This window comes from Rhinoderma darwinii, chromosome 2 (assembly GCF_050947455.1).
Source record: "Rhinoderma darwinii isolate aRhiDar2 chromosome 2, aRhiDar2.hap1, whole genome shotgun sequence".
Classification (NCBI taxonomy): domain Eukaryota; kingdom Metazoa; phylum Chordata; class Amphibia; order Anura; family Rhinodermatidae; genus Rhinoderma; species Rhinoderma darwinii.
In genome coordinates this window covers 76,423,851-76,450,787 of record NC_134688.1, presented here as the reverse complement: position 1 = coordinate 76,450,787, position 26,937 = coordinate 76,423,851, and the positions used below count along the sequence as shown (strand labels likewise).

At 42.9% G+C, this 26,937-nt stretch overlaps 1 long non-coding RNA gene across 1 annotated transcript in view; it reads left to right on the top strand.

The window, feature by feature from the left end:
* Nucleotides 1-5,842, top strand: part of LOC142740635 (uncharacterized) — a 46,185-nt gene extending 40,343 nt beyond the window's left edge. Inside the window, exon 5 of the long non-coding RNA XR_012880827.1 lies at nucleotides 5,530-5,842. This is a non-coding gene — a long non-coding RNA (uncharacterized LOC142740635). The remainder of the gene's footprint in view (nucleotides 1-5,529) is intronic.
* Nucleotides 5,843-26,937: the final 21,095 nt, after the last annotated feature.

Below are 26,937 nucleotides of genomic sequence, written 5' to 3'. Positions count from 1 at the left end.
CTTTTACCTACGGGTGTAGTGAGCATGTTAACCCTGCAGGTGTTTTGTAGAAATTAGTGTGAACTCGATGTTGCAGAGTGAAAATGGGATTTTTTCCACAGATATGTGGACAATATGTGGTGCCCAGCTTGTGCCACCATAACGAGACAGCTCTCTAATTATTATGCTGGGTTTCCTGGTTTTAGAAACACCCTACATGTGGCCCTAATCTCTTGCCTGGACAGTCGACCAGGCTCAGGAGTGAAAGGGTACCATGTAAAATTGAGGCCTAATTTGGCGATTTACAAAGTATTGGTTCACAACTGCAGAGGCTCAGATGTGAAATAATAAAAATAAACCCCTGGGAAGTGACCCCATTATGGAAACTGCACCCCTCAAGGCATTTATTAAGGGGTGTAGTGAGCATTTTCACCCCACAGATCTTTTCCATAAATGAATGCGCTGTGGATGGTGCAAATTAAAAATTTATATTTTTCCCTAGATATGCCATTCAGTGGCAAATATGTCGTGCCCAGCTTATGCCACTGGAGACACACACCCCAAAAATTGCTAAAAGGGTTCTCCCGGGTATGACGATGCCATATATGTGGAAGGAAACTGCTGTTTGGGCACGCTGTAGGGTTCAGATGGGAGGAAATGCCATTTGGCTTTTGGAGCGTGGATTTTGCTTGGTAGTAGTTTTGTTTGGAGTCTTACTGGTGTTTCCGTTTATAATGTAGGGCATATGTAAGCCGGGCGGAGTATATAAGGGGCATAGTCAGGTGGTATAATAACGGGGTAAAAAAAAACAATAAAATAATCCATAGATGTGTGTTACGCTGTGAAGCAATCCTTTCTGCACAGGCCGGTGTCGCACTGATATATGGCGTCCTTTATTATCCCCCTTTTGGTCCACACTCCGCGCCTTTGTAGTTTGGGGAATTTTGCTAGGAAGTGTTGTCCTGGTATAATACGGGCACCGTCGCTTCCAGCGGATATGTTTGGGCCCTCCCTTTCCTGGTTCCCTAATTTTAGGTCCTTGAAAAATCGCCTCTTCAAACAGAAGAAATGTTCCCCTCGGGCACAACTGCATATTTTTTTATTTCCTGACTTATTGGAGCCATAACTAATTTTATTTTTCATAGACGTAGTGGTATGAGGGCTGGTTTGTTGCGGGACGAGCTGTAGTTATTATTGGTACCATTTTGGGGTACATGCGACTTTTTGATTACCTTTTATCCTATTTTTTGGGATGCCAGGTAAACAAAAAAACGCAATTCTGGCACAGCTTTTTTCGTTTTTTTTTTATACAGCGTTCACCATGCATTATAAACTACATGTTAACTTTATTCTGCGGGTCAGTACGATTCCGGCGATACCTAATTTATAGCACTTTTTCATGTTTTACAACTTTTTGCACAATAAAATTACTTTTGTAAAAAGAATGTATTTTTTCTGTCGCCAAGTTGTGAGAACCATAACTTTTTAATTTTTTTGTCGACGGAGTTGTATGAGGGCTTGTTTTTTGCGGGACGAGCTATAGTTTTTATAGGTACCATTTTTGGATACGTGCGACTTTTTGATCACTTTTTATTCTAATATTTGTAGGGCAAAGTGACCAAAAAACAGAAACTCTGGTAACGTTTTTTACGGTTTTTTTTACGCTGTTCACCGCGTGCAATAAATAATATAATATTTTGAAACCTCCGGTCGTTACGGTCCCAAATACATATGGTTTATTATTATTTTTCAATAATAAAGGACTTGATAAGAGTAAAAGGGGGATTGTGTTTTATTTGATTACTTGAAACTTTTACTGTTTTCAAACTTTTATTTTGTGCACTTTTTTTTACACTTTTTTATACTTTTTTTACACTTTTTCTCAAGTCCCACTAGGGGACTTGAAGTTCCAACGGTCAGATGTTTTTTTTCTAATACATTGCACTACCTATGTAGTGCAATGTATTAGATCTGTCAGTCATTCACTGACAGCAAGCCGATTAGGCTTCGCCTCCCGGCGGGGCCTAAATCGGCTTCCGTAATGGCAGAGCAGGAGACCATTGTGTCTCCTGTTGCCATAACAGCAGTCGCCAGTCCCGATTGCCTGTCAGGGCTGGCGATCTGCTAGTAACCGCTACGATGCAGCAATCGCTTTCGATTGCTGCATCGAAGGGGTTAATGGCAGGGATCGGAGCTAGCTCCGGTTCCTGCCGTTACAGGTGGATGTCAGCTGTACAGTACAGCTGACTTCCACCGCTGATGACGCCGGATCAGCTCCTGACCCGGCGCCATCTTGCCGACAGCTACGGAAGCCGATCAGGCTCCGCCGCCGGGCGGATCTTGACCGGCTTCGGTGCTAGGCAGACCGGGAGGCCAGTATTAGGCCTCCGGTTGCCATTGCAGCCACCGGAACCCCGGCAATTTCATTACTGGGGTTCCGATGAGCTGCAAACACCTTAAGTGCAGCGATCGCGTTTGAGCGCTGCACTTAAGGGGTTAATGGCGGGGATCGAAGCTAATTTCGGTCCCCGCCGTTACAGCCGGATGTCAGCTGTAAGATACAGCTGAGATCCGGTGATGATGGGACCGGCTCAGCTTCTGAGCCGGTCCCAAACATTTGGCGTACATGTACGGCAAGATGCGGGAAGTCAGTACTTTCCATGACGTACATGTACGGCAAATGTCGGGAAGGGGTTAAAGCTATAAATTTGTAGATATGTTACTCATAGAAATATCTTATACCCATAAAATACCATTTTAAAATTTAAGCAAGAGATCACAATATATAGAAGCTCCACGGTGTCCAAGATCACCATCAATAAACTTCATCAGTAATGACGGACACTGTACACCTATAATAGTGCCAGTCACAATGTACCTAGTATAGTGCCAACCACACTAACCTAGGTTAGTTCCAGAAAAAGTACCCCTAGAAGAGTGTCATCCTTTCTTACTGTGGAAACAGCCAAAACTCTCATTGTTCCTCTGATTCACTCTCGTCTTGACTACAGTAAGGGCGGGTTCACACATGGCGGATTTTCACTTAAATTCCGCTGCGGACACTCCGCAGCGTTAATCCGCAGCGGAGCCGTTTCTCCATTGACTTTCACTTTAATTTAGCAGTGTTCGTTTACACGATGCGTACAATTCCGCTGCGGAGCATAGGCTGCGGAGCGGAATGTGGTGTCCGCAGCATGCTCTGTCTGTTGCGGAGCAGTGGCGGACTGGTTGCGGACTCATGGCGGAATTTCTCCATTGACTTCAATGGAGATTCTAAGTTCCGCAATGAAGTCCGCAGCTGTCATGCACATGTTATGTGTGGTGCGGAGCGTATTGGTTTTTGAACATGACATTTCTTCATTCTGGCTGGACCTATGTATTTCTAGGTCTACAGCCAGACTGAGGAAGTCAATGGGGCTCCCGTAATGACGGGAGCGTTGCTAGGAGACGTCAGTAAATAGTCACTGTCCAGGGTGCTGAAAGAGTTAAGCGATCGGCAGTAACTGTTTCTGCACCCGGGACAGTGACTACCGATCCCAATATACATGTACCTGTAAAAAAACATATAAGTTCATACTTACCGAGAACTCCCTGTTTCTGTCTCCAGTCCGGCCTCCCAGGATGACGTTTCAGTGTAAGTGACGGCTGCAGCCAATCACAGGCCAAGCACAGGCTGCAGCGGTCACATGGACTGGCGCGTCATCCAGGGAGGTCGGGCTGGATGCCGAAGGAGGGACGCGTCATCAAGACAACGGGCGGTAAGTATGAATTTCTTTTACTTTCACTAGGGAAAGTGCTGTCCCTTCTCTCTATCCTGCACTGATAGGGAGAAGGGAAGCACTTTTCCCGCAGTCCGCAGCAGCTAGTCCGCATCAATTTTCTGCACATTTTGTGCAGATCCGCAGCCGTAATCCGCAACCCGGATTAGGTGCGGCATTGATGCGGACAGTTGCGGAGGAATTCCGCCATGTGTGGTCATGCCCTGACTCTTTACTAATCGGTCTTCCCCTCACTCAACAAACCCCTCTCCAATCGATCCTTAATGCAGCAGCCAGGCGCATCTTTCTGACCAACCGCTACACCAACGCCTCTGACCTGTGCCAGTCACTTAACAGGTTGCCCATTCCCTTTAGAATTAAATTCAAACTTATTACTCTCATCCACAAAGCTCTCCGCAGTACTGCACTTCCATATATCTCCTCCCTTATCTCGGTCTACCACCCTACCCGTGCTCTACGTTCTGCCAAGAACCGTAGATTAACATCCTCTATAATCCGAACCTCCCACTCCCGTTTTTCTCATGCTGCACCAGTCCTCTGGAATGCCCTACCCCAGGCAATCAGATTAATTCCCAACATCCACAGTTTTAAACGTGCCCTGAAAACACATCTTTTTAGACATTCCCCAATCTGACTCCACCCTTACAATCGTGCCTGCCACTGTACCCCTGTATAAAATTGCAATCACAGTGCCTCTAAAATAGGGACAGTCACAGTGTCCCTAGAATATTGCCAGCCACAATACCCCTAGAATAATGCCAGCCACAGTACCCCTAGAATAGTGCTTGCCAAGGACATTAGACATTCATTAAGGAGGTTTATAAGGAACTTACTTATTTTCTATTTTGTTTGTTGTCACTGGTATAACTTACTTTAGGTTATCTGTGCTGTGACATCTCCATTAGTAACAATGTGCTCCATAATTGACAATCCTATCCAGTGTACATCTAGTGCAATTCTCAAAAGTCCTTGAACTGTCATTTGAGGGTCATACTGTCGTGCAAGATGTGTGCACGTTGTGCATTTAGAAGCCCAGATTCTGAAGCTTGTAAGCAACTGGCAACACTGATATCCATTCGTAACATAGACAGGAGTTTGCTGCTTATTTGTGCAGACGTGGGGTAGATGGCAGGAAAATAAGGCAGTTAACTGGGTAACAGAAGGCAGGGTAGAGGGAAGAGTGGCAGGGAGGGTACTCCTGATCTGAGACACCCCAACAAGTCTGCCAAGTGGGGATATCAGTTTAGGGCTTTTACAGGTCCAGAAAGGCGCCTCATCTGACAGCCAGGGAGACGACTGCTCTCTTATAAATGATCACATAAGAACTTCTCATTAAAGTGTTAAAAATCAGGTTGTTAGTTTATAAAATAAATAAGTAAAATACAGAGGAAAAAGTTTACTAAACTGCATTATTACTGAGCTGATCAGCTTTGGTTACACCATAGAGACCATGTGGTTACTCTATACAACCATTTGCCTAATCCATACAGTGTGGTAACACCATAGAGCAATTTAGTTACACCATATAACCATTTAGTTACACCACACATTAATTTAGAACCATCATGCAATGTGAATACACCATACAAAGACATTACACCACTTAACCATTTAGTTACATCATTCAATGTGAATACACCATACAATAACATAACACCACTTAACCATATGCTAACACCATACAACCATTTTCTCGGTAAGTATTTATAAACATAAATCTTCATTTCGTTGTATGCGTCATAATAATGGCAGACTTTGCTTGCTTGTCCAGCCAGATATTCAACTCATGAGTCGTTTTCCAATAAGTATCTCAATCTAGAAGAGAAAAAGAGTGATAATAAGAAGATGAGTAAAATAAATTTCTTGGAAGGATAAGAAAATCTCCAAAACAAAATAAAAGAATCAGAATTGTAGAAGGAATATGAAGCCATCACCCACCAGCATTTCTAATCTTCTTTGCTTTGTGTTGATAGCGATCACCGGAGCCGACAGGTTTAAGCCTCTGTCTATTTGCATTCATGTATAAATATGTCCTATTTTTTCTCTTTTTTTTTTTTAACTTGTTTCCTTTCTAATGAATGTACTAGTGCATTGTGCTGTTGGTGTAGTTTGTCATAATGATCTTTCCTTGATGTCATGCACTTGGCACTACTTACTTCAATATAATATCTTAAATGCATTATGTCATCTTCTTCCCCATTAGTCGTATCATTACAACTTAACAGAAAATACTAAAGTTTCTTAAGCAGCGAGGCAGCCCGAAGGGTGTGGTGTTAGGGGATGCAGTGTCATATTTTACATGATCCATCGTCTACTTCATTCTACACCGTTTGCATGACAAACCAGATCTCTTTCAGACTTCATATATTAACTATTTCATGAACAGAATAGTGGTCGTCATTCAGATAAAGATTTGATAGTCTCAAAACATGTGGATCCGGTTAAAGGGACAGTAAACTTAAACTTAATTTATTCTACACTTACTGCGCACTTTAATAATAATAAATGCCTAATAACAGCCATTTAATATTGGCTTGGGATTGACTGCAATGTTCTTCAATGGTATTACTGAGAGAAAGCTCAGAAAAATGTCTGTTCCCATTCGTTTTTACACTTAAAAAATAATAACATAGATAGTAAGGTTCAGAAAGATATTAGTCCATGTAGTGCAACCTATTCTGTAGAGTTGATTCAGAGGAGGGCCAAACAATCCTCATGAGGAAATAGCAAGTTTTTCAAAATTTCTGTCCGACTCCAGACATCAGAATAAATTCAACGGACCCTTCTCCAGTAATCTAGTGCCCATAACTTGTAATATTATTACTTTCAAGAAAGGCATCCAAACCACTTTTAACCCTTTATCGCCCCGGAAGCATAATAATAAATTGTGGCTCGCAGTTAGTTAACATTGGCCGCTATTCTATTATGGCGCAGACACTGGAGCTACTCAGCCGCCATCTTTTGAGCTGCGCTGTAACTGCCCGTATCAGAGATAATTTACATTTTGTTTTTTTAACTTCTTAGATGCCATGATCAGTGCTGACCTAGGTGCCAGTGGCAGGGCCTAATAGGCTGAATGTAAGTTTTACACTGAAACATACACTATATGGACAATAGTATTGGGACACAACTCTTAATCTTTGAATTCAGGTGTTTTATTCAGTCCCATTGCTGCATGTGTATAAAATCCAGCACCCAGCCATGCAGTCTGTCTTTACAAACATTTGTGAAAAAATGGGTCGTTCTAACGAGATCACTGAATTCCAGCGTGGTCCTGTAATAGGATGCCACCATTGTAACAAGTCAATTCGTAAAATGTCTTCCCTCTTAGATATTCCACAATCAACTGTGAGTGATATTATTGGAAAGTAGAAGCGTTTAGGAACCACATAAACTCAACCATGAAGTGGCAGACCACGTAAAGTTACAGAGCAGGATCACCAATTGCTCTGGCGCATATTGCATAATAGTCGCCAATGCTCTGATAATTCAGTGGTTGGAAAGTCAGACGACCCTTCTGATTTTTCAATATACCATATATCGCTGCACCTGTGAAGAGATGATGCCCCACCCAGACGAACGCTGTGTCGAAAAGCGCGTTGGGGTTGGCGCCATCCTGGTTTGCAACATACAGATGGGTAAGCAGTGAGGCATTGTATACTACTTGGTGTATTTATTTCTTTACATATGTTATTTACACGCTTCCTGTTACCAATACCCCTATATACTTCTGAACTTTTTTGTGTCTATCTACTATATATTTAACACATGTTCTAATGCAACTTTGTAGCCTTCAGTACGTGGCACTTTATTTATGATGGTTACTTTGATACATACAGTGAAGGAAATAAGTATTTGATCCCTTGCTGATTTTGTAAGTTTGCCCACTGTCAAAGACATGAACAGTCTAGAATTTTTAGGCTAGGTTAATTTTACCAGTGAGAGATAGATATATTAAAAAAAAATAAAAAAAATCACATTGTCAAAATTATATATATTTATTTGCATTGTGCACAGGGAAATAAGTATTTGATCCCTTTGGCAAACAAGACTTAATACTTGGTGGCAAAACCCTTGTTGGCAAGCACAGCAGTCAGACTTTTTTAGTAGTTGATGATGAGGTTTGCACACATGTTAGATGGAATTTTGGCCCACTCCTCTTTGCAGATCATCTGTAAATCATTAAGATTTCGAGGCTGTCACTTGGCAACTCGGATCTTCAGCTCCCTCCATAAGTTTTCGATGGGATTAAGGTCTGGAGACTGGCTAGGCCACTCCATGACCTTAATGTGCTTCTTTTTGAGCCACTCCTTTGTTGCCTTGGCTGTATGTTTCGGGTAATTGTCGTGCTGGAAGACCCAGCCATGAGCCATTTTTAATGTCCTGGTGGAGGGAAGGAGGTTGTCACTCAGGATTTGACGGTACATGGCTCCATCCATTCTCCAATTGATGCGGTGAAGTAGTTCTGTGCCCTTAGCAGAGAAACACCCCCAAAACATAATGTTTCCACCTCCATGCTTGACAGTGGGGACGGTGTTCTTTGGGTCATAGGCAGCATTTCTCTTCCTCCAAAAACGGCGAGTTGGGTTAATGCCAAAGAGCTCAATTTTAGTCTCATCTGACCACAGCACCTTCTTCCAATCACTCTCAGAATCATCCAGATGTTCATTTGCAAACTTCAGACGGGCCTGTACATGTGCCTTCTTGAGCAGGGGGACCTTGCGGGCACTGCAGGATTTTAATCCATTACGGCGTAATGTGTTACCAATGGTTTTCTTGGAGACTGTGGTCCCAGCTGCCTTGAGATCATTAACAAGTTCCCCCCGTGTAGTTTTCGGCTGAGCCCTCACCTTCCTCAGGATCAAGGATACCCCACGAGGTGAGATTTTGCATGGAGCCCCAGATCGATGTCGATTGACAGTCATTTTGTATGTCTTCCATTTTCTTACTATTGCACCAACAGTTGTCTCCTTCTCACCCAGCGTCTTACTTATGGTTTTGTAGCCCATTCCAGCCTTGTGCAGGTCTATGATCTTGTCCCTGACATCCTTAGAAAGCTCTTTGGTCTTGCCCATGTTGTAGAGGTTAGAGTCAGACTGATTAATTGAGTCTGTGGAAAGGAGCCTTTTATACAGGTGACCATTTAAGACAGCTGTCTTTAATGCAGGCACCAAGTTGATTTGGAGCGTGTAACTGGTCTGGAGGAGGCTGAACTCTTAATGGTTGGTAGGGGATCAAATACTTATTTCTCTGTGCACAATGCAAATAAATATATATAATTTTGACAATGTGATTTTCTTTTTTTTTTTTTATATAATCTATCTCTCACTGGTAAAATTAACCTAGCCTAAAAATTCTAGACTGTTCATGACTTTGACAGTGGGCAAACTTACAAAATCAGCAAGGGATCAAATACTTATTTCCTCCACTGTATATTAGTTTCCTAGGACATTGTACTTGTGATGTTGCTTAATCCATTGTGGGGCTCCATTTGTAAAATGTGCTGTATATATGTTAATAGAGATTTTTTTGATATTTTTCTATACTGTGGTGCTTTATCCCATTTCTTTGCAGGTTTATACTTTATCTAGTACGCCTTGGCAGCCTCAGCCTGTCATAGCAGGTTGGGAGTTGTAGTCTAACAACAGCTAGAAAGTCACAGGTTGGAGACCACTGATATAGATTATAATAGGCAGGGTCCCTTTTTAATATTATTGTTAGTACATATTTATTTGTATTTCATTATTTATATTTTTGTATGTTTATCACAACGCTTTATCGTGTTGGCCCTATACAAAACAATATTATTATCTCAAGTTCTAATACCCTACAGAAACATTTATCTGGAGGGGCGACACCTCAAGTATCCCCAAATTTGTAGAATTTCTGAACTGTAACCCACACAACCTACAATTCACATATAACTACGACAAAACAATAATAACATTTCTCGATCTAGTTCTAGAGGGAAAGGTAGGGTCTATTATAGAAACTAAAACCTATCGAAAACCTACCACAGCCAATACAATACTTCATGCCAGAAGTAATCACTCAAAGAAAACCATGATGGCCATCCCCATAGGTGAAATGTACAGAGCAAAGAGAAACTGCAGCTCAGAAGCACAATATACGGTGGAACAGCAACAGATACACTCAAGACTAAAAAATAGAGCATACCCCAATTGGTCACTTAACCGTGCAAATGATATCACTACAAAGACTCCCAGAGTCAATCTACTCAAACAATCAACTAAAAACAAGAAACTAGATCCAAATGTACCTGTTCTAGTACTACAACAAAGTAATCAGTTCACACAAATCAAACAAATAATAAACAAGTACCTACCCATCTTGATGGAGGATGATGGACTCAGGACCATTCTACAAGGAGGTTGCAAGATAGTGGCTCGGAAAGCGCCCACATTGGGAAACACTTTGTCTCCTTCTCTCTTCACTTCAGAGGAAACCAAAACCACCTGGCTAGAAAGCAAAGGTTTCTACAAATGCGGTCAACACCCTTGTAAAACATGTACCACTGTTCACACCACCAAATCCTTCTCCAACTCAAACAATTCTGAAACCTTCAAAATACAAAACTACATTAACTGCAATACCATCTCGGTAGTCTACATAATTGAATGTACCGCGTGCAGCCTGAAATATGTAGGGTGTACCAGCAGAAAACTAAAAACGCGAATTCTGGAACATTTAAGCTATATAAGGAACCCAAACATCTGTAACATATCTAATGCAGCCAGACACTTCATAACATGTCACAACAGAACAATAAAATCACTAATATGTTACGCCATAGAAAAAGTACATTTTCCCAAGAGGGGCGGCGACTGGCAACACAAAATTCACCAAAGAGAGGCCTTTTGGATTTACAGACTGGATACTCGAGTCCCCAATGGCCTGAATTTAAAAAAGGAACTTATGTTCCACTATTAACCAATAATCACACACATCCAACAGTGATTCTCAAATATACAGCTGTTCACGTCAGACATATTTCTTATTCTATTATTATCGAAATGGAATAAAAAGACGAATGATACTGACAGAATAATTCGCCTATTCATTAACCTTCCTGATCAACTGAACAATTTCCAACTTAACATATATCGACACATTCCAGCCACATACAAGCGACTAATATGACAAATTTTTAGTAATCTTATTCCATCAATGGTCTCTTCCTGAACTATCAATAAGGTCCTCAACAGACACACACTTAGAGGCATAACAATATTATTTCCAAAATTAACAACAAGGTCATTGAATAAATAAAAAAAAACAAAAAAAACAAAAACTGAAACATTGAAAATTAAATAAACTAAAAATCACCTCCAACGTTATGATCTCCAATAGTCTCACCCTATTTTTAAACTACAAGTTGAATACAATAAAGATTTATTATTTTTGTTCTTTTTCTTTTATCCAATCTAACTTTATCATAGTCATATACCTATTTCAGGTACAAGTTTTTAGCCCACTACCCCCATGATCCCTATACCTCATATCCATCACATTGCTTGCTCCCCATCTCCTACTCCTAGTTGGCGTAATTCATTAAATCTAACTGACCATTACGATAATACATCAATCACTCAAATGAGTAAATAAAATAATAGGTATAAAATGATAAACATCAAAAAAGTATACAAATAAACAATAAATTACAAAAACAACAATCAAGTTTATTATTGTTAAGCCCTGTCTTGGTAATTATGTTCATTTCTATTACTTGATCTAGCATTACATTGCAACCTAACTATTACCTGTCTACACTTACATATAACTTAAATATAATCCTTCTACTTCTTCACCGTATTGACATTTTTGTTACATTGTTTATAAACAACATAAAAAATATATACTTACAAAGAATCTCCGTAGGACTCGGGATCTTCTTCCACGACGCACAGTAGCGGTGCTGCTTCCGGTTTGCGTTCCACGAGACACAGGTGACACTGAAACGCAAAAACAATAACAATTCACGCTAGACCGGAAGTGATATTTATCCCATAACAGATTCAACAAGGAGTCATGCAGTTCAGCGCTACCTTAATCTGTAATCTTTTCTTCTCACATTAACAAAAAATAGATCGGACTCTTATAAATTAAACTAAGACCTCCTTCCATCTGTAAATTAAAAGAGTCGTTGCAAGTTTACAAAATTAACTATGCGCCGATGTAAGTGGAACGCAGAGTATGCTAGACTTCCGGTTTGCGCTCCAGGAGATTGCAAGCACCTGGAACGCAATCAAACACACATGCAATTACATATAAATCCACCAGACAAGTCAGTCAGTTAAATCCAGCCATGATTAAGAACGCAGGAAGCGTTTGAAACGCGTAGGCTCTTTCAATTTCCCTCACATCTCTCCTAAGCACCTCAGGACATCATTCAGATTGATCCTGATTTTTAAACCATCTCTATTAAACTTGGAACAAGTTCCGTTTTATTTACAGCAACGCTGGATCCACCTCGTCCTTGTCTTCTACTGAACATATATCGCGTGCCGACGCGAGGATCCGTGCGGTGACTCAAAGTGCAAAATCCACACACAAAAGGTGAGCTGGAGGTTTCGTCTCCCCCTCTTTTTTCTACAGAAACATTTACATATGCATTTGTAAATGATATTAGCATCAGACTTTAGGGTTCATTCTTGGATAGATTGTAACAAAAGAAAGCATCAGAATACGTTATTGAAGAAATTGCAGTGTTTGCAATCATTCAACATCCTAAAATCCCCATTAAAAATAATGTATGTCTATGAAACTCCCTATGTGTACATTACAACATTACATTTAAGTGAAACAGATTGGTCTAGGCTCCGATTAATGTACTAAGAATTGATATTTCTGGAGGGCGATATTCATTTGAAAGTGTTTTAGACTATGTAAGATGCCTTTATTGCTGTATTAGACCAGACAAAATGAGTCACTTCACTTTAAAAAGCTACTTCGTTCCCACAGCATAACCAGGACTGTATTGCATGAAGTCATCTCTATTTCTGAAATAACTACTTAATTCAGATGTAAAACGTATAGCCAGCAATGCACTGCCTCTCATAAAACATGATTGCTTTTACTATGAAATATTGGCATGCTTTTTTCTATCACTAATTTATTGCTGTAAATCCCTTCGATACGGAGTAACGATTTGCTCTTAATGTATAATACATGTATTTAAGTAATGCTGTGATTGGGAAGTCTCTCTTCTTACAATGAGTTACAGTTAGAGTCACATTTTGACCTTTAAAGCGTAGAATACAAGTGTTTGTGTAGTCGGCTCTGCAGAAAGTATTGATTCCCATACTGTAGTTAGAGAAAAGCAAGTTCCTTCTTGTTGTTGATACCTTATGGTTACAACAGAAGTTTTGTTCTCAAATGAAGGGTTACTATTGTGCCAAGTGACATGCTGAAGCGTGACAGAATGGGAGCCATGCTTTACACGTCAGATACACAGAGGCACATGCATGGCTTTTATTAGACACTTAAAGGGAACCTGTCACCAGCATTTCACCTCTTAAACCAGCAATACCTGGTGGAAGTGGGGGACAAATCATTTCTATATAACCTATAATTGTCTGCTAAGTCGGCTCTGTACCTTTAGTATTCAGTTTTTTAGTGTTCCAGTGCCGTAGGCTAATGAGCATAAAAGAGTCATATCTTTGTTTGAAAAGAGTCAAATCTTCATTCCTCAAGCCTTTCCTAGTTAACCGTGTGTCTGTGTCTTCTATGGCAGCCGGGGGTCTAATAAAGACCCCCAGCTCTGCCTGGAGCGAATGCCTGCTAGATCATGCCGCAGGCATGACCTAGCAGATGCCTGTCCGTTTTAAACGGACAGGCAGTAATACACTGCAATACAAAAGTATTGCAGTGTATTATAATAGCGATCGGAGGATAGTGAAGTCCCCTAGTGGGACTAGTAAAAAAGTTTAATAAAGTTAATTAAAAAAAAAAAGTGAAACAAAAAAAATGAAAAACCCACTTTTTCCCCTTACAAAATGCTTTACTATTAAAAAAAACTACAATAAAGCAAAAAAGTTACACATATTTGGTATCGCCGCGTCCGTAACGACCCCGACTATAAAGCTGTTACATTATTTAACCCGCACTGCGAACGCCGTAAAAAATAAAATAAAAAACTATGGAAAAATTGCTGTTTTCTGTTAATCCTGACTTTAAAAAAATGTGATAAAAAGTGATCAAAAAGTCGCATCTACTCTCAAATGGTACCAATAAAAACTGCAAGTCGTCCCGCAAAAAACAAGACCTTATACAGCTATGCCGACGCAAAAATAAAAAAGTTAGAGCTCTTCGAATGTGACAATGGAAAAATGTAAAAAATGGCTTGGACATTAGGGCCCAGAATGCAAGCAGGGGGAAGGGGTTAAAGGGGTTGTTGACTTTCACATACTGGCCTCATGCACACGACAGTAAAAACGCCCGTTATTACGGGTCGTAATCACGACCCGTAATAACGGGCTCATAGACTTCTATTGGCGACGGGTGCCTTCCCGTTTTCTCACGGGAAGGTGCTCGTGCCGTTGAAAAAGATAGAACATGTCCTATTTCAGGCCGTAATAACGGCACGGACAGTCCATAGAAGTCTATGGAGCTCTCGTAATAACGGGTGGCTACATGTGTGCACCCGTCATTACGGCAGCGTTGCTAAGCGACGTCAGTAAATAGTCACTGTCCAGGGAGCTGAAAGAGTTAACTGATCGGCAGTAACTCTTTCAGCACCCTGGACAGTGACTACCGATCAGTATAAACCTGTAAAAAATAAAAATAAAAGACGTTCATACTTACCGACAACTTCCTGCTTCCTCCAGTCCGGTCTCCCGCCCGTTGCCTTGGTGACGCGTCCCTCTCGACATCCGGCCCGAAGTCCTGGATGACGGTTCAGGCCATGTGACCGCTGCAGCCAATCACAGGTCAATCACAGGCTGCAGCGGTCACATGGACTGCCGCGTCATCCAGGGATGTCGGGCTGGATGTGAAGAGAGGGACGCGTCACCAAGACAACGGCCGGTAAGTATGAATTTCTTTAACTTTTATTACAGAAAAGGCTGTCCCTTCTCTCTATCCTGCACTGATAGAGAGAAGGGGCTGCCGATTAGTGCAGTGCTATTTTGCCGCCAAAAACGTGCTCGTAAATACGGGTGGAATACGTGTGACACCGGACCCATATTTACGGGCACGGGTTCGTAAATACTGGAGCAAAACGGGTGGAATACGTGTGACACCGGACCCGTATTTACGCCAGTATTTACGGGTGGGAAAAAATACGGTCGTGTGCATAAGGCCAACAGCATTTACAGCATGTGCCGTGCCCTATTATGCATACAGAGGGAAAGCTAGTTTTTATGCTGCTATTTCAGGGACTCTCAGCAATAGGACTTCATATATACTTTTCAAGGTTTTACTTTTATATTATGCTATTTTTTGCTGTTGCCTTCTAAACTTTGATGCCTTAGGGCCTGTTCACATCACCGTTCGCTTTCCGTTCCAGGGTTCCGTCGGAGGTTTCCGTCGGGTGAACCCCGCAACGGAAAGTGAAATTGAAACCACAGCTTCCGTTTTAGTCACCATTGATATCAATGGTGACGGAAACATCGCTAATCGTTTCCGTTCGTCACCATTCCGACAGGTTTCCGGTTTTCCGACGTGGTGACTGAAATGGAAGCTGTAGTTTCACTTTCACTTTCCGTTGCGGGGTTCACCCGAAGGAAACCTCCAACGGAACCCCGGAACGGAAAGCGAACAGTGATGTGAACAGGCCCTTATAGATCATTTCTGAGGTTTTTTTTTGTCATTTATCACAGGATAGGTGATACATTTCTGATCGCTGGGGAACCAACTAATGGGACTCCCAGTGATCAAAAAAAACATGGGTCCCCAAGTCCCCTCTGTGAATGGAGCAGTGGTCACGCATGCGCACTAACGCTCCATTTACACAGGAGACTAGGGGACCCGCATTCTCGTGATTTCTGGGGATCCCATTGGTCAAACCCCAAGTGATCAGAAATGTATAATCTATCCTGTGGCTAGGTGATAAATGTTTTTTATGGAAAAAACATAGACTTCTACTGCCTCCTACTTCATACTGTACCTCGATTTCATATGTATACTATATTATGGAGCTATTTTCCCCTAAAAGCATTGCTTGAAGGAGAGAATAACTCCATAACAGAGTACTGACAGACAGCTTGTTGATTGGTTCCTGTTTACTCCTTTCACAAAGAGCAATGATCGGTTATGTATAAGGATGAGCGATCGTTACTACATTTCCATACATTTCCATTATGTCAGCAGCACAACTTCCTGTATTACACAGGGAGATGTGCTGCTGACTAGCGACCATTTTATTGGCCGCGTAAACTAGTGAATCTGCCGATGAACGAGCGTTTGCTCGTTCATTGCCAGATCGTTGCCCTGTTTACACAGGGCAATGATCGGGATGAGTGTTCGCATGAACGCTCGTTTGTTCGATCATTGGCCCGTGTAAAAGGGTCTTAAGACTGGAAAACCCAAGCATGTGTTTAGTTCGTATGTATACTAAATCCAGCTCTGTCGGCTTGATCAGGGCCGGCATCAGCACCCGGCAAACCTGGGCAAGTGCCTCCGCTCACTGCTCTTGTAGGGGCTCACTCTTGTAGGGGCTCACATGGCCGCCCACCGGCTTAAATGAACTGTAGCCGTCCGTGGTGCGTGGCGGCAGATTGCAGAGGAGCAGAGCGGAGGCCCCGCCTCTTGCATCCATAACAACCTAGCGTTGCGGCACAGATGACGTATTCATGTCACGCTGACGCGATTACGTCATCTGTGCGACTGCGCCGCATCGCTATGTTATTGTGGATGCGAGCGGCGCCAAGTCAAGTACCAGTGAGAAGACAGTGACGGGAGTCGGGACCGTGTTGGGTGAGTTTGTTTTAATTATTTTTATTGGAGCAAGTCGCTTGACTTTTACATGGGAGAACAACAACGGACTAAGTTCTTTATGGGGGCATGTATGTATGTATGTATGTATGTATGTATGCATGTCCATGTATGATACTGTCTGATAGGCCCTGTATCGAAGCCTACCTTGTGTTAGGCTTAGATACATGGTCTAGCAGACAGTATCACACATTTACCCTGTATCTAAGCCTACCACATGTGTTACTCAGTTTTTTTGTGTGTTTGTGTTTTTTTAGTTTCGGTCGTTGGACTACGTCGGATTCGAGGACTACTTCGATGAATTTTATTTTCAATAAAATATTTTTTCTCTGTCCTTGTATTTTCTTTTAAACTTTTATTATTACTGCTTCAGTAATGGCCACTGGCTGATTGACAGCATCCATTACTGTGGCAGGGCTTAGTGTTAGCTGGTGCAGAGGCTAACACTAACCCCCCATTATTACCCCGGTACCCCCCACCAGCAGGGGTGCCGTGAATAGCCGGGTACAACCCAGTACACGACCATCTGTAGTGACGGTCGGGCACTGGGGCAGCCGTAGGCTGGTATTATTAGCCTGGGAAAGGCCAGAAACAGTGTCCCTTCCCACCCTGGTAATGCCAGGCTGCTGCTGCTGCTGCTGTGTTGTGTCTGGCTGGCTATGAAAAATGGGGGGGACCCCACGTAATTATTTTTTTTTTTTAAATGGAAAAAATGACCCCCCCATGTTTCATAACCAGCCAGATACAACACCGCAACGGCAGGCAGCATTACCAGGGTGGGAAGGGCCACTGTTTCCTGACTTTCCCAGCCTAATAATACCAGGGGGTTAGCGACAGTCTCTGCACCAGCTAACACTAAGCCCCACCTTAGTAATGGATGTTGTCAATCAGCCAGCAGCCATTAGTAAGGTGGTAGTAATAAAGTTTAAAAAAATACAAGACATAGAAAAAATATTTTATTGAAATGAAAAAAAAAAAACACATCCCTCCTTAACCATTTTATTGAGAATAAAAAAAGCCGTCATCAAAGTAGTCCTCGAATCCGAAGTAGTTCAACATCCAAACCTGTAAAAAAAAAACAAACACACAAAAAATTTTGTAACACATAACAAAGCATAGCAATTACATACATACATACAGACACAGATTTTTTTCGGGGGTGGACGTATGTTAGTACAGGGATACTTACTGCTGGGGCCCTGTATCTAAGTAAATAATATAAAATGTTTTCATATTCACTGTCTAGTTTGTGCCTTTATACTGCGGCCACTCAAGTTGCACCGCAAATAGGCCCACTAAGGCTCTGTCGCCCAAGGGCCCCCCTAAACCTTGAGCCGGCCCTGGGCTTGATTATGTGTGTACTAGCAAATAGGAATAATTATTTTAGCTGCGATGTGTTACCATCAGCCTTATATAAATATATATATTATAGATTCTCATAAAATAATTAACTGTAGCTAATATTGATCGACAACTCCAAATTCACTAAAAAAAATTCCATTGATTTTCCTGCATAATGGTGGGTTAGGCAGGTTTTTTTTGTATTTTAATCAAAACTAAACTCTTAGCATTGACTATGACATATGAGGTAATGCAATTTCACATGCTGCCTTGTTTTTAAATTGTTAGGTCAGTTCAGTCATCAGAATCAAATTACGAGTTAATAGTGAATCTCATTCATCTCACGCGCAAGTCCAAAAATTGTCACACAAATCAGGATGATGTCATGTAATGGATGATCTGTTAGGAAAGTCACCTTCAGAATCCTTGATATAAAACTGGGAATGCATAAAAAAAAATGAAAACTACAGTCTTGTTTTCTTTTTTCTCACTTGGTGAATTTTGAGCAGGTACTATATAGTGAAAATCTGCCCCATACCTCTTAGGGTATGTTCACACGAGGGCGCCCTTAACGGCTGAAATTACGGGGATGTTTCAGCCTGAAAACATCCCCGTAATTTCAGCCGTAACGGAATGTGCAGGCGCTTGAACGCCGCGTCAATTACGGACGTAATTGGCGCTGCTATTCATTGGAGTCAATGAATAACGGCTCCAATTACGGCCAAAGAAGTGACAGGTCACTTCTTTGGCGCGGGCGTCTATTTACGCGCCGTCATTTGACAGCGGCGCGTATATTACGCCTCGTGTGAACAGACAAACGTCTGCCCATTGCTTTCAATGGGCAGATGTTTGTCAGCGCTATTGAGGCGCTATTTTCGGACGTAATTCGGGGCAAAAACGCCCGAATTACGTCCGTAATTAGTGCGTGTGAACATACCCTTCGGGTATGTGCACACGATAACTGCAATTACATCTGAAATTACAGAGCTGTTTTCAGGAGAAAACAGCTCCTGAATTTCAGACGTAATTTCATGTACTTGCGTTTTGCGGGGCGTCTTTTACGGACGTAATTTGGAGCTGTTCTTCATTGGAGTCAATGAAAAACGGCTCCAATTACGTCCCAAGAAGTGTCCTGCACTTCTTTTGACGAGGCTGTAATTTTACGCGCCGTCTTTTGACAGCGACGCGTAAAATGACAGGTCGTCGGCACAGTACATCGTAAGACCTATTGAAAGTAATGGGCAGATGTTTGCCGACGTATTGGAGCCGTTTTTTCAGACGTAATTCGAGGCGTAAAACGCCTCCATTACGTCTGAAAATAGGTCGTGTGAACCCAGCCTAAGGCTGGGTTCACACGTGGCGGAATTTCACTTGAATTCCGCTGCGGACACTCCGCAGCGTTAATCCGCAGCGGAGCCGTTTCTCCATTGACTTCCACTTCTATTTAGAAGTGTTCGTTTAGACGAGGCGTAAAATTCCGCTGCGGAGCATAGGCTGAAGAGCGGAATTTGGTGTCCGCAGCATGCTCTGTCTGTTGCGGACCAGTGGCGGACTGGTTGCGGACTCATGGCGGAATTTCTCCATTGACTTCAATGGAGATTCTAAATTCCGCAATGAAGTCCGCAGCTGTCATGCACATGTTATGTGTGCTGCGGATGCGTCTTGCTTTTTGGACATGACATTTCTTCATTCTGGCTGGACCTATGTATTTCTAGGTATGTATTTCTATGTATTTGTTTACTTTCACTAGGGAAAGTGCTGGCCCTTCTCTCTATCCTGCACTAATAGAGAGAAGGGAAGCACTTTTCCCGCAGTCCGCAGCAGCTAGTCCGCATCAATTTACTGCACATTTTGGGCAGATCCGCCGCAGAATCTGCAACGCAGATTCTGTGCGGCATTGATGCGGACAGTTGCGGAGGAAATCCGCCACGTGGGGGCATGCCCTAAATGTTGTTGTTTCTGCAGCATGTACATAGATTTCTGTAAACCATTCAAATGAGTAGGACTGTTGCAAAATATTGTGCAGCAATTCTGCTGTGTGTGAATATACCCTCATACATTAACCTGTGCCTGCACCATCACTTACTGGTGTCGGCTGTAGTGTAGAGCCGGCATTCTGCTCTAATGGGCCAAATTGGAGATAACTCCGATCCCAACCGTTTAACTCCTTAGCTAATACCTCTCAACTGTCCCATTTTTCATGGGATTTTCCTGTGAGATGACCTCAAAGGGGGCGGGCTTATGCTAATTAGCCAGACATGGGCGTTTCTGGGAGGTTTTGTGGGCGTTTCAGGGTGGATAGGGGACAGGGTGTAAAATGACCTCTGAATGTGGATTTAAGTGTTGGGAGTTATGCCTTAGATGCCATTGTCAATAGAGTATGAAGCACCTAAGGAGTTCAACAGAGGGAGGGGTCTCGCTCTATCAGCACAAGAATAAATTCCATGTCACTAATCATTCAGCAAAATCTCTTCTTTTTTTGCAAAACATTCACAGTCTCAGAAAGTGAAAATCCCCCTATAAAGTAAAAAAAAAAAGAAAAATTAATAAAAAAAAAAAAAGAAAGAACTGTTAGGGCACATTCAGACATGGCGGAACTGCTGTTGAATTTCGGTACGCTGTGTAATTTTGCAGCAGCCGTTTTTTAAATTTTAGGAAACTTAGTTCAGACGTTGCGGAAAATAACTGTGCGGAATTTAGGCTGCGGTGCAGAATTTCCCCACGCAGCATGCACATTATGTTGTGGAGAAGCAGCGGAATTTCACTGCGAGATTTCAGCCCTTGCATTGCAAAGGCTGAAATCTGCAGCAAGTCTGCTGTGATATCCAAACTGTCAGAATTACCTGTCAAATATGAAAATGTTGCTGCAAATTCGCAACGAATCTGTAGCAACATTTTCAGTGGAAAAATTCTGCCACGTCTGAATATGGCCTTAAAGAGGCCCTGTCACCAGATTATAAGTGCCCTATCTTCTACATAATCTGATTGGCGCTGTAATGTAGATAACAACAGTGGGTTTTATTTTGAAAAACGATAATTTTTGATCAAGTTCTGAACAATTTTAGACTTATGCTAATTAGTTTCTTAATGCCCAATTGGACGTTTTTTAACTTTTGACCAAGTGGGCGTTGTAAAGAGAAGTGGATGACGCTGACCAATCAGCGTCGTACACTTCTCTCCATTCATGTCCATTTGTAATCACAACACAGCGTGATCTCGCGAGATCACGCTGTGCTGTGTGAGTAAATCCCACAGAAACTTTACCGAAGTGTCGGGAGTGGGAATAGACATCGCGTCCTGGCTGGAAGCCATTTCTATTCACTCTCAAGACACTTCAGTAAAGTTAATGTGGGTATATGTGACTTCACAGCGTGACCTCGAGAGATCACGAGGTGCTGTGATTACAAATGGACATGAATGGAGAGAAGTATATGACGCTCATTGGTCACTGATTGGTCAGCGTCATACACTTCTCTTCACAACACCCACTTGGTAAAAAATTAAAAAACGCCAAGTTGGGCATTAGGAAACTAATTAGCATAAATCTAAAATTGTTCATAACTTGCTCAAAAATGATTGTTTTTCAAAATAAAAACCACTGTTGTTATCTACATTACAGCGCCAATCACATTCTGTTGGAGATAGGGCACTTATAATGTGGTGACAGAGCCTCTTTCAAGTGTAAGGGTATGTTCATACGGCTTTTTTTCAGCGTGTTTTCGGGGCCATAAATGCCCCGAAAAACATCTAAAAATACGGAGGCTGAACGCCTCCAAACATCTGCCCATTGACTTATGGGAAAACTGTGTTTCGTTCCCACGGGGCGGTTTTTATGCCCCGTAAAAAAGAAGTGCATGTAACTTCTTGAGCCATAAAAAATGCCTCAAAAATTGCTTGATGCATAAAAAACGGCTGTATATCAGGGGCTGTTTTCCCTTGAAAATAGCTCCGTATTTTACAGCCGTTTTTTGTTAAGCGTGTGAGCATACCCTCACTAAACGTTTGACAAACCTCTCACATGTCATAGTGACATGTCAGAAGTTTGGATTGGTGGGGGTCCGAGCACTGAGGCCCTCACCAATTGCTCAAACGAAGCTCTCCGGAAATCAGCGTCATACACTTCTCATTGTTCCAGAAATCAGTGTCATACACTTCTCATTGTTCCAGCTCTGTTACAGTGTGATTGTGCAGTGACAGAAGCTGGGCTGGAACAATGAGAAGTGTATGACACTGATTGGTCAGCATCATACACTCCTCTTTACAACGCACACTTGGTCAAAAGTAAAAACACGCCCAGTTGTCTATTAAGAAACTAATTAGCATGAATTTAAAATGACTCATAACTTGCTAAAAAATGATAGTTTTTCAAAATAAAAACCACTGTTATTATCTACATTACAGCGCCGATCAGATTACGTAGGAGATAGGGCACTTATAATGTGGCGACAGAGCCTCTTTAAGGTAACACAACAACGCTCAGGCAAGGATCGAGAGGGCAGAGCCCTTTTTATAGTCCAGAAGCATTCTGAGCTAATTGCAGTATTCTGCAACTGTGCGCGTACTGGCCCTTTAAGGCCGTGCACGCGCGGGCGCGCACGGCCTGCGGGAGACAGTGTCCGGACCAGGAAGTGAGTGCCGGCGTCTCCCAGGAGGCAGATGCCTCCGGGCACTCGCTCGTCCATGGCCGCGGCCGTCAGAGGGTGAGTCAGGACGACGGTCCGCGGCCATAGACGTTACAGTATCCCCCCTCTTCTTGGGGCCAGAGCGGGAGAGAAACTTCTTCATGAGAGCAGGAGCATTGATGTTCTCCTCTGGCTCCCAAGACCTCTCCTCTGGACCAAATCCTCTCCAATCCACCAAATAAAACGTTCTTCCTCATACTCTCTTGGTGTCCAAGATCTCCCTCACCTCGAATGTCCCCGACGAGCCACCAGGAGCCACTGCAGAACTAGGAGTCCTGGAGTAGCGGTTCAGGAGCACAGGCTTCAGCAAGGAGACATGGAAGGAGTTTGGGATCTTGAGGGTTTGAGGCAGCCGAAGCTTGTAAGAGACAGGATTTATCTGCAGTAGAATCTCGAAGGGTCCGAGGAACCTGAGAGCAAACTTGCAAGATGCCAACCTCAGCCAGATATTCTTGGAAGACAGCCAGACCTTGGTAACTGGAAGAAACTGGGGAGGTTCTTGTTTTCTAGTGTCTGCCTTTCTCTTCATGCGGTCGACCGCCAGAGGAATAGAAGATCGGGTCTGCTGCCATATTTGCAGAAAGTCCCTGAAAGTAGAGTCAACGGCAGGCACCTGGGACATAGTGGAAACAGGAAGAGGTATTCGTGGATGTTGGCCGTAGACAATGAAGAATGGGCTGGAGGTGGTGGACTCACTAGTATGGTTGTTATAAGACAACTAAGCCCAAGGAAGCAGCTGCACCCAGTCATCATGCTGCCTGGAGATAAAGTGCCGTAAATAGTTCTCCATAATCTGATTAACCCTCTCGACATGACAATTGGACTGGGGATGGTAGGCCGAGTAGAAGTCCAACTTTACACCGAGGAGACCGCAGAGTGCTCTCCAGAACTTTGAGGTGAACTGAACCCCTCGATCCGAGACAATATGCAGACGTAAGTTGTGCAGACGGAGGATGTGTTGAACGAAGAGGCTGGCCAGTCGGGAAGCAGAAGGCAGACCAGTCAGTGGAACAAAATGAGTCTTTTTGGAGAATCGATCCACCACCACCCAGACCACACTGCATCCAGCAGAGAGAGGCAGATCTGTGACAAAATCCATTGCAATATGTCACCAGGGTGCATCGTGCACAGTCAGTGGCAGCAGCAGACCAGCTGTTCTGTAGTGGCCAACTCTATTTGCTGCGCACACTGTGCAGGAGTAGACAAAATCCGTGACCACGTCTTTGGGCAGCGTGGGCCAACAGAACTGACGGGCAATTAGGTCTCGAGTTTTACGGGCACCCGCGTGACCTGCCAGCTTGGAACTGTGTTCCCAGCGAAGGATTCTTTCTCTGTCTACCCGACATACAAAGGTCCTTCCCGGAGGAATGTCTCTAACTTGCCGAGGGTTCACAGAGATGATGCAGGAAGGGTCAATGATATTCTGTGGGGACTCCACAGTGTCTTCTGTCTCAAACGACCTAGATAAGGCATCGGCCCTCACATTCTTGTCGGCAGGGCGGTAGTGGAGCTCAAACTGGAACCTCGCAAAGAACAGCGACCACCTGGCCTGACGAGGGTTCAGCCGTTGGGCCGTCTGGAGATAGATGAGGTTCTTGTGGTCCGTCAAGACCAGGATTGGATGAGTTGAGCCCTCTAGTAGGTGTCTCCACTCCTGAAGAGCCAGCTTAATGGCCAGTAACTCCCGATTCCCCATCGAGTAGTTGCGCTCTGCAGGAGAAAAAAGCTTAGAGTACTAGCCACATACCACAGTCTTGCCTTTGGAACCTCTCTGGAACAAAAGTGCGCCAGCACCAACAGAGGAGGCGTCCATCTCCAACGAAAATTGTAGGGACACATCAGGATGATGAATTATTGAGGCTGACGTGAAGGCCTTCTTTAAGCTCTTGAACGCGGCTTCTGCTTCTGGAGTCCACACCTTGGCATTCATGCCCTTTTTGGTGAGGGTAGAGATGGGAGCTGTCAGTGAGGAGAAGTTGGGAATGAACAGCCGGTAGAAGTTGGCGAATCCCAGGAAGCGCTGTATGGCCCTTAAGCCTTGAGGGCGTGGCCATTCGAAGACAGCCTTTACCTTTTCAGGATCCATTTTGAGGCCCTGATCGGAGATGATGTAGCCCAGGAAGGGTAGAGACTTTCTCTCGAACACGCACTTCTCCAGCTTGGCATATAGGTGATTCTCCCTTAATCGAAGCAAAACTTGGCGGACATGTCTCTGATGAGTTACTCAATCTGGGGAAAAAATCTAAATGTAATCAAGATACACCACAACACAGACATAGAGGAGAACATGGAAAATTTAATTGACGAATTCTTGAAAGACCGCGGGGGCGTTACAGAGGCCGAAGGGCATAACCAGGTATTCGTAGTGCCCATCACGTGTATTAAATGCAGTCTTCCACTCGTCACCCTGATGAATCCGGATTATATTGTAGGCCCACCGCAGGTCTAGTTTGGAAAAAAAATTCGCCCCACGTATGCAATCAAACAGTTCGGAGATTACACCGCGTTCCAAATTATTATGCAAATGTTATTTTTTGCTGATTTTTCTAAATAGTCGATGCAAATGACAGTCAGTATAATCTTCAAGCCATCAACCGTTGGAGTATAATGCAAATTTTATTGAACAAATCTCCTAATGATAACAGATTTTTTTTTAGAAGTAAAAAAACTCAAAATGCACTGTATCAAATAATTATGCACAACAGCGATCAAAATATTTTAAAGGTTGTAAAGAGTACTAAAATGGTAATTTGTTGAATTTGCAGCATCAGGAGGTCATATTTATAGAAATCCAAAGCTCTTTCAATCAAAAAAAACTTAACAGGCCAAGTTACATGTTAACATAGGACCCCTTCTTTGATATCACCTTCACAATTCTTGCATCCATTGAATTTGTGAGTATTTGGACAGTTTCTGCTTGAATATCTTTGCAGGATGCCAGAATAGCCTCCCAGAGCTTCTGTTTTGATGTGAACTGCCTCCCATCCTCATAGATATTTTGCTTGAGGATGATGCAAAGGTTTTCAATAGGGTTTAGTTCAGGGGAACATGGGGGCCACAACATGAGTTTCTCTCCTTTTATGCCCATAGCAGCCAATGAAACAGAGGTATTCTTTGCAGCATGAGATGGTGCATTGTCATGCATGAATATAATTTTGCTACGGAAGGCACGGTTCTTCTTTTTGTACCACAGAAGGAAGTGGTGAGTCATAAACTCTACGTACTTTGCAGACATTATTTTCACACCGTCAAGGACCCTAAAGGGGCCTACCAGCTCTCTCCCCATGATTCCAGCCCAAAACATGACTCCGCCACCTCCTTGCTGACGTCGCAGCCTTGTTGGGACATGGTGGCCATTCACCAACCATTCACTACTCCATCCATCTGGACCATTCAGGGTTGCACGGCACTCATCAGTAAACAACACGGTTTGAAAATGAGTCTTCATGTATTTCTGAGCCCACTGTAACCGTTTCTGCTTGTGTGCATTGTTTAGGGGTGGCCGAATAATAGCTTTATGCACACTTGCAAACCTCTGGAGGATCCTACACCTTGAGGTTCGCGGGACTCCAGAGGCACCAGCGGCTTCAAATTTGCTGCTTTGCAATGGCATTTTAGCAGCTGCTCTCCTAATCCTATTAATTTGTCTGGCAGAAACCTTCCTCACTATGCCTTTATCTGAACGAACCCGTCTGTGCTTTGAATCAGCCACAAATCTTTTTACAGTACGATGATCACGCTTAAGTTTTCTTGAAATATCCAATGTTTTCATACCTTGTCCAAGGTATTGCACTATTTCACGCTTTTCGGCAGCAGAGAGATCCTTTTTCTTTCCCATACTGCTTGAAACCTGTGGCCTGCTTAATAATGTGGAACGTCCTTCTTAAAGGGAATGTGTTGCCAGCAAAACATGTTTTTTTTTTTTTAGTTAAACAATTAGTGTGTAGGTGATTAAACATTGTTCTAATTTTATTTTATTTTTTCACGAGTCAGGAAATATTAGAAATTGGATTCAATTTATAATATTTCCCAGCACTGGTCACTAGATGGAGCACTTCCCAAAATTGCAGCATTGCATGTGGTAAAGCAACCACATTGCTTTATGCTGCAAAATTGGGAAAAAATCCCTCGCTCTAGTGAGCTCTCAGAATCCCCCCCTCCTTTATCCTGGCTAGTGCCGGGAGAAACGAGGGGTTTGAACG